General features: G+C 43.7%; 1 non-coding gene across 1 annotated transcript; it reads right to left on the reverse strand.

Annotated features, from left to right (window-relative positions):
• Window positions 1–1,083: 1,083 nt before the first annotated feature.
• LOC147881435 (U2 spliceosomal RNA) lies at window positions 1,084–1,279 on the reverse strand. The gene has a single exon (XR_015540509.1). It is a non-coding gene; the product is annotated as a U2 spliceosomal RNA (small nuclear RNA).
• Window positions 1,280–7,359: the final 6,080 nt, after the last annotated feature.

Here is a 7,359-nt window from a genome sequence, read left to right on the forward strand (position 1 = left end):
TCTAACAACTCTCTGAGTCGGTCCATCAAGGCCGATGCAGTGATAGAAAACTGATCTATGGCTAGTGGGTAGTAGTCATTCTCAATCAGGAGAAATCCGGGCCCTATCTTATGCTGCTGAATTCGGCCTTTGATCGGCAACGCGATATTTTGTACTGTTTTCAAAGCATCTAATAAAATGTACTACTTCTTGGAGGGAAAAGAAAAGCCGCACTCCACGGCCTAGGAGGTTCACCTTTCTCTTCACCAAGTATGCGCATACTCCTACAAGTGCATACTAGAGATGAAAAAGACATCGTCATACTTCAACAACTAATTAGGGGTCTCTGGATTTCTCAAAGTTACCTTTGAGTTACTGCAGTGTCGAGCTGTACTACGCACGAAGTTCCTCTTCTTTGACCTCCTGTGCCAACTTAGAGGCAGTGTATGTGTACCCTATGCATATATCTAGCCAAACTCATCCGCTACAGAGTTCAATCTCATGACAGACAGTCAACCATAAACTCCATCATGCATAGCCATAGCAGGGACGGGCTACTATGACAAAAATCGATGATAGTCCTAGTATCCCTCCTAAGTGCGTGACTGCCATCACATTATTAGAAGCAAGTCTTGTACGAATGGATGGATCGGTTGGAGTCGTGTGAGGCTAAGGCGGGCAGGAGCGAATGTGTCTTGAGCCAAAGGTCTCTGAAAGGCTGATATCAACATGTCTCCGAGCAGCATCGTTATAGCAGTAGTCTGCGAACGGCATTCCTATAACAGGAGCAGGTGCTCCTTGCGCTGTCTGGAAGCTGAATGCAACTAGGCGTTGTGCAGTGCAGACAAGAATGCGGACTCGATGACACCGGGAGTTTCACTACAGGAGGAGTTCCAAAATGACGAGCTACGCATGGCAACATCTTAGCCGCATCTTCAGTCCTGTGTACCTCGTCAATTTTCTTACCCATGGACCAACCCTGCTGTTGCGAGCCTCCAGAGTCCAGAATTGCGCCTCCGTCGTCTCGAACAGCAACCAACAGAAAATCAGTCGACCCTCCTTATTAGGATTTGAGTTGGGCTCCTCCCCCCGGAAGGGGAGGAAAAGGGGTGCGCCAGGCCTCTGAGATAGTGCAAGACAGAGGCGACGCGCGCGGTCCCGGGCAGCAAGCTGCCGGATGGGGCCGCCCCCTGAAAGAAATTAGGTTAATATCATGTGACCCGATGGGTCACGTATCAGATATTAAACTGATAAGAACAGATACTACACTTGATCTTAGCCAAAAGGCCGAGAAAGGTATGAGAGGATGAGGGCTGCAGGCTGCCTTAAGAAGGCCCCCCCTCACCCCCTTTTGCATGTTTACCTATGGGATATCTCGTCTTGCACGTCCGCCATGTGTCCATTAAGCATTCCATATTCTCCTATGACCTCTTCAAAAGCCTTGGCAATGGACTATACACCATCGTGTCGCAAAAAAAAACTCGGTCATGTTAGGAACATTTAGCCCAACGACAAGGTTGGCGAGCACGACTCATGGAGGAGAGACTAAATAATTTATCGACACTGAGTCAAGGCACTAGGCAAACATGCACTATTTGGCACGCACACTTAGAGAGCAAAAGCACCAAATACGACACACTTAGTCATGGGGTCATAAAAATGGGACTGAAAGCACTGACTCTCGACTTTGGCAGGAGCGGCATACCCTTTGCTCAATCAGGCCTACATGCTTGGTCTCATCTTGAAGATTGGGCTTGAAAACGGGACTGTAAAGTACATATAAGATGCACGATTCGTGGGTCCACACACTACCACGTGGTAGTTCAACCATGAAGAAGATAGCCTTATCCTCTATGCCATGTGGCACCACTACCATACCATCAATGCACAATCAGCATGCCATGTCATCACAATTGCCATGTCAACAAATCCAATTAGCATGCACTTCATCATCCCACATCATCAAGTCATGTCAGTAGGGCTACATCATCAAGTGCCGCCTAAGCACATAGTAGGCATTCTTTTGTAAGCAGAACGTGAAGATAAATTACCATATCATAACACAATGCCACATCATCATTTCTTACCACTCCATCGACAAAGTTTGGCACAGTTACAAAATCACCCCATCAAAGCTAAACTACTCTAGATGTGTAGCTTCCCGAGATGTGTGGAAAATCATGATCTTCTACCCAGGTTCATCTTTAAATAATGAGCCTCACAAAAATTCATAAGTGCATCAAGGTGTCATTGAAGACCCTAGATTGAGGAGGATAGTAAAACCGCATGATTTACTGAGTCAAGGCACTAGGCAAACATCCACTACCTTGATAGGTCTGTTGAGCCTCCTCTCTACCTTGTTTACACATCCACTAAGGCCTTGGGCCATGGAATGTGGGGAGCACGCCTAGGTAGGGATTGACTTCCAAAATTTTGGAGTCTACGGGAAAATTTGAGAACTCGAGGATGCACTTGCACCAACTACAAAAATGAGGATGGGGTGAAGGGTGAGATGGCAGATGTCTTGTTCCTCTTTAAATTGGGTGTCACCACCACTAAAAATGGCCATGGCCAAAATTGGATGTGCATGGATAGAATGGCGATGGATGACATCTAAAATGTATGTGGATGGAACGGGGTTAGTGAGGTCTAGGTGAAATTGGATAGGAATATTTTGAGAATGTTGAAGTGAAAGTGGAAGGTGTCTTCCATTGTGCTAGGTTCAAGGGCATGGGTGCTGAGGTTCACTGATGCTTCTACTACCGATTCATATTGCTCCTCCCCTTGAGTGGCCATCTCTCTCTCTTCTATGGGCTAGGTCTGCGCGAGCTATAGTTGGTGGTACAGTTGGTTGTATTTCTCCAATTGTTCGCGATTGGAGGCATGCAAGGCTTCGATTTGGCGGTGCATTGCTTGATGTACCTTTTTGTCTCCTGTCGGTATTGCTCAAGGGTGAGATCTATTTTGTTCATCTAGAGGAAATTCTTATCGGCCCAAGCTGTTTCCACTAAGAGCTCTTATTCAAGGGCCTCGTTCCTTTTATAACACCCTAAGTCGCACGCGCTATGGAAAGAATGAGACCGACATATAGGGTTCTTCTATTTCTTTGTACTAGAGTTCTTTTGGCTTTTACAACTAAGAAGAGGAAAACTGTTTTTCAGCCTCCACCTTCGTGTGTATTCCCCCATTGTGCATGTGAGAAAGCCTCAAGTGAGACTCCTTCCCTCTCTCACACAATCTTCACAAGATGCCCTAACCCTAACCCTAAAAGGGTTTGTATATATTCTACATTTTCAATTAAATCTGGTGTATAGTTAGTCATTTGTGGTGTGCCCTCTCTCCTCATCTCCACTCTTCTCCTCTTCCCTCTTCATATTTTGTTAGTAAGAAAGCATGTTCATTCGCTTCATATAGTTTGCTTCCGATTGAAATTATTCAAAGATTAATAAATTATGAGACTGAGATGTTACATGACATTATTTTTTGATGAATTGTTTTCTACTTATCAAACTAAATATCACACTAAACTAGGAATAACAAGCTAATATGTACATGTCACTCATTCCCATGGGGTGATACGGAAGAATGATTAAAGATTCTTTTGGCGAAAGGTTGTAAATGGATTTTACACAGAGTCTATAGTTTGAGAAGTGGTTTCATGAGCTTGTATTTAACTTCTTGGTAAATCAATGTCATTTAATAATAACAACTTATAAATATTGATTCTAATTTCTGAAAAGTATCTCATGTTTTGAAAAAGAAGAGTTATAATTAATAGTAAAGAATAAGAATATTACTTTGCTCAATAAGTTAACATAAGATGCCATGTCCCTCGGGTATATCTATCACATGTAGGGGTTCCTACAGTCATTTCCTCTTATCCTCAACTTTCGCAACAATGTCATCCTCTCTGTATTTGGCTTGCTTTGGTGCTTTGTCTTGGGCTCCCTAAAATGCCTTTAATGTTGCCACAACCTCCTCTTTAAAAGACTTGGGGGTGCATTGACGTGGCCTGGGTTCACAAAGGATTCTCACAAGCAAAGCAAATAAGACTGAACACAGTTTACTATGCACCATATTGCGGTGTTTGTCTTTATTTTTCACCTCCCATTAATTCTACAACAAAATAAATGTGCCCAATTTACTAGATTTCCCATCTTTTCTTAGTGCATTAAAGTGTAATTATCTTTTGAAATATAGTTGTATTTGTTCAACAGCAAGACCCTCTCCAAAAATCAGTAACACCACTCCTTTCATTGATTTGCTTGTGTTTCCTTTACCAAAAAGTATCCCTTGGAATGGGTACACACAAACGTTCACTGATCATCACCTTATCTCAATACCTACATGGGATTTAGAGGTAATTGGAAAATTTTGAAATGAAATCTGACATTACCGGTATATCCAGTGTCAACCTACCATCAATATCCTTTAGGAGTTGGAACTACTCTTTTACTTCCATGTTTAGAGCCCACGTCCACCAAGGAAGTTTTTAGAATGTATGCAACCTCATCGTACGACTCAGAGTGTGCTCTTTGTGACTGTATTGTGCTTAAACTCTTAAAAATGCATAGTGGTTTCAATGGCAAGTCTCTTACTGACCTTGCCAAGGACTCAACTATATGCTCATCATCGGGCTCTGTTGTCCACCTCTGCAATGACCATCGCTTTGCCTAGGAAATCCTTCTCTTCTTCATTTTGGAATTGAACTGGTTGCTACAATCTGTAGGCTATATGGACTACTATTGACTTACTCACCATCCACCCCTTCTTCTGCTACTGCTCAGAGCATTCCCTGCATGTTGGTTGGGCTGGTACAAGAAGGAATACTAATTTTCTAAGACCTTTACAGATAAGGCGGCAGTCCCAAGTACTAAATGGCTAGAGGATGACAAAGACATAAGGAGATGAGGTAAAGCGCATCCATCAAGCTGGGACCCATGCTTTACTTACTCTTAACACATAGGCTACAAAACTTAACACTCTTCGCCACACAAATAGGTTGAAAGGGACAAAAGTATGGGTAGGCTCGCTCGAACACTCGAACACAACCGAGTTAGAAGGCACATGAGTTGGCCACGGTTCAAGCAGCCAAACAGGATGGCAAATGGGCAATATACTATGAGGGTATCAAGGAGTTTAAATCAATACTAAAAGACCTTCAGTCTTAAACTGATATATAATCGTCTATTGTCTTAATTTTTTAGACTACTATGTAGGTGTTCTATAATAACTCAGAATTGGTTTGGGAGCTACCTTGGGGACTCCTTGAATGGATGTATTAGTTGGTTTTTTGCTCTCCCATAGACCTCTTGGCCTCTTGTGGACATAAATAGACTCTCTCTCTCTCTCTCTCTCTCTCTCTCTCTCTCTCTCTCTCACTCCGAGTGATATTGTAAGCCCATACAGCTTTAGTAACCTTTTGATCCCACTAGCTCCTGTACCTTGCGGCCATTTTTCCCATGGATTTATAAAGGAGGCCATTGGTCCCCACTCCGTTTGTCCCATGGATGCTGGATAATAGATGCTAGAAGTGTGATGATCAATACCCATACGATCCATGAGAAATTCCACTGCTTCATTTAAGAATGGACTCCCATGGTCAAACACTATTTCTCCCAAATATTGCACAGATACATTCAAATATGAAGTCTAAAGCTACCTTGCCATTTGTAGCAGGGAGGGCAATAGCTTCAGCCCACTTAGTGACATACTGAATGGCCACCAAAAGATACTTCTTTTTGCGGGCTATCATGGGTAGGGGCCTGACACTATGCAAACTTCTTCCCCTCTTCTAGGCGAAATCTATGAGGGGTGGATCGTTGATGAAGGTGGAGTCTTGAGGGAGCATCCTGCTCAGGCGAAATTAACCTAGGTGGAGGGTAGTTTTCATGACAGTTTGACCCCCTATTAGTGTTTTGCTCATAACTTTCTGCTCGTATGTCAACGGTTGGGACACCTTCGGATTGGGACCGCATGCCGATGAAACCAGTGCTTCCTTTGGGCCCTTTCTAGAAGTGGGGATTGGACTTCATGGGTCCCGTCAAGCCTGCGGCTGGAAGGACCCAAAATTGCTACAAATTATTGCACCAAGTGGGTGGAAGCCTGGGCATTGCGGGACAACACTACACGCTCCACAGCCAAGTGTTTATACAAGGATGTGTTCTATTAGTTGGGCTATCCAATTGAGCTGGTGAGCAACAGAGGGAAACATTTTGTGGCACAAGTGGTGAAGGTAATGACAACCTTCTACATGGTCATTCAAGTAGTTGGAAGAAGAGAGAATGGAGAGCTATTACTTGACCCAGATAGTTCAAGTGTGAAGGAAGAGACAAGTAGACCTGACGTCGAAGAAGAAATTCTTTACGAAGGGACAACTGTAAAGAATAAGGGAGAGAGATAGGAGACTCAAGTTCAGCTTTCTTCACAACACACAAAAGAGAGAGGACACAAGGTTGGAGGGTGAAGCCTTTCTTCACTTTTGCACACAACAACAATACAATAGAAGAGGGAAATACCCTATATGTCAAACCCTAGAATACGTTGTTCATATGTGAACCCAAACCAAAAACATACGTGGTAGTCTAACTACACCACGAGTACAACTAACATAGGCGGTGACATAAATGATAGTCATCCAGGAGATATATCGGGGGTAGAGCTTGATATCTCAACACTCCCCCTCAAGCTCAAATCCATCTCACGTACACCAAGCAAGCTCCTAAATCTGCGAAGCTTCTCGGTACCCAATGCCTTCATAAAAATATCAGCCACCTGCTCCTCAGTGCTGACATAGACAAGATCAATCTCACCAGCTAGAACCTTCTCTCTCACAAAGTGATAATGCACCTCAATGTGCTTCGTTCTAGCATGATAAACTGGGTTATTAGCAAGCATGATGCTGCTAATGTTGTCACAATGAATGACAACTGTTGCATGAATTGACTGTCCCATATCTGCAAGTAGCTTCCGTAACCAAGCTTCCTCACATGCAGCCATTGCTGCACCCCTATACTCAGCCTCTGTGCTCGACAAGGCAACTGTTGGCTGCTTCTTGCTGCTCCAACTGATGGCACCACTCCCAAGGGAAAACATAAAACCGCTAGTAGATCTCCTGTCTGAGACACTACCAGCCCAGTCAGCATCTGTGTATCCATGTACCTGTAATGCACACCCAGCTTCATAAAACAGTCCATAATGCAATGTGGACTTCACATACCGCAGTATGCGCCTAGCCGCATCCAAATGTGGCTTCCTCGGTGCCTGCATAAACTGACTCACCAGCCCCACAGCATAGCTCAAATCTGGTCTGGTTATAGTCATGTAAATCAAGCTACCTACTATGCACCTGTACATAGTAATATCTTCAAGAAGCTCACC

This window comes from Dipteris shenzhenensis, chromosome 31 (genome assembly GCF_047967505.1).
Source record: "Dipteris shenzhenensis isolate YYH24624 ecotype China chromosome 31, Dip_SZ_1.0, whole genome shotgun sequence".
NCBI lineage: Eukaryota > Viridiplantae > Streptophyta > Polypodiopsida > Gleicheniales > Dipteridaceae > Dipteris > Dipteris shenzhenensis.